The 1,679-nt window shown below is 33.9% G+C and overlaps 1 non-coding gene across 1 annotated transcript; it reads left to right on the top strand.

Annotated features, from left to right (window-relative positions):
* The first annotated feature begins 464 nt into the window (after nt 1-464).
* Trnat-cgu (transfer RNA threonine (anticodon CGU)) lies at nt 465-536 on the top strand. Its single transcript has one exon. It is a non-coding gene; the product is annotated as a tRNA-Thr (tRNA).
* The last annotated feature ends 1,143 nt before the right edge of the window (nt 537-1,679 follow it).

Genomic DNA, 1,679 nt, shown 5'->3' with positions numbered 1-1,679 from the left:
ATACATAAAAATTAAAGGTGATGCTCACTAGTAAACATCAGTAGTACTAGTCTTCATGCCCGCCGTTGCTTTGTATGCTCTAACAAAAAATGGTGTTCGAATATTGGTTCAACAAATCAACCCTAGTTTCCAGTATATTATCATATAAAGTATAGAACGCGAATAACAGTGGACGATAAATTGATCATGCTGTTGTTAGTAAATAAATCAAACACAGACGCATAGTACTAAATCAGCGACGGCTGCCGTATAACAAAATAATGTACCGTTGTTTTATCAAGCTTTTGTCGCTTTATAATCATATAAAGCATTGACGTATAGTAATAGACGATAAATAAATCAAGCTGTTACTAAATATGGAAAATACGGACGTAGTACTATGGACCAGCGACAGCAAAGCCAGCGAACATTCGCCAGCTGATCCGTTAGCTAACCACACCGCGTTGGCGCCTAGCGTTCCATCGGCCTCCTTAGCTCAGTGGTAGAGCACTGGTCTCGTAAACCAGGGGTCGTGAGTTCAAACCTCACAGGGGGCAAACCGGAATTGTTCGTGACCTTTTTCAGGGGTCATGTGGCGTTGTTTGTTTATAAGGGGTTGTTCGTGCGCGTAATATAGAAGATACTGTGTCTAGGGAGAGCGTTATAGATCGCAGCAAACTATCGTTGTATGTAGATAATGAAAGAAATGGGAAAGTCGTGTGTCATATGTGATGATTTTTTATTTTTTATTATTTTTTAATTGTATTATTCATGTGGCGTTGTTTGTTTATAGGGGGTTAGTCGTGCCTGTAATATAGAAGTTACTCTATGTAAGGAGAGGTGTTATAGATCGCTGAAAGATGGGGTTACAGATAACGAGAGAAAGAGTTACCTGGACCATGTTTCATGTTTCATAAATTTTGTTATTGCTTTTTTCTAGTTTTAGCTACTGAATTGATTAAATTATTAGACCATTTTTATCATAATTTCTAATTCGATAACATAAAAAAAGAGGCTTTTATGACTTGTAGAAATATGAAAAATATATTTAAAAAGGTAAAGTAAAATACTCATATCATTTCTCTTTCTTTCCGATTCGTTTATCAAATATTCGCACTTTATTCATTAATATGTCATAATTTATTATGAAGCTCTTAGACCCTTTGTTTAAACATGAGAGACATTTACATAAGAGTCTGTGTTTGTTATATTTTTTACTTCTTAATCTAAAGTACTTAAACCTGTAACTAGAGACTATTAGCAGTTTCAAAAATGTCAGAAGTGACATTTTGTAGAAATAGGCAACTTACCACAAGTGTCAACACTTTCTAGACAGGTGTCTTTTTCTTAACAGGTGTGGAGAGTGTATGTGTGCGAGATAACTGCATCCGTAGGACTCTCTCGGGGAAGCAGAGTTTACAAAATAATTAGAAAAATAATTAAATAAATGGATAAATCAAATATTAAATAGATCAATAATTTCTTGAATAAACAAATAAGTGAATAATTTTTTAATAAACTAATTTATTAAATAAATTAATCAATAATTCAATAAATAAAGAAATATAAAGTAAATTTGCTCCTGGTCCAGCCAGAATCAATGAATGGGTTGCCTCCATGATTTTAGTACCGGCAAAAGTTCCGACATTTGGCCTAATTATGATTCTGTCTGCAATATATGAAGAGATCATCTTGAGAAG

The sequence above is a fragment of the Macrobrachium nipponense genome, chromosome 39 (assembly GCF_015104395.2).
Source record: "Macrobrachium nipponense isolate FS-2020 chromosome 39, ASM1510439v2, whole genome shotgun sequence".
In the NCBI taxonomy this organism is placed as follows: Eukaryota; Metazoa; Arthropoda; class Malacostraca; order Decapoda; family Palaemonidae; genus Macrobrachium; species Macrobrachium nipponense.
The sequence above is the reverse complement of the archived record's forward strand: the minus strand, read 5'-3'. Positions and strand labels throughout refer to the sequence as shown.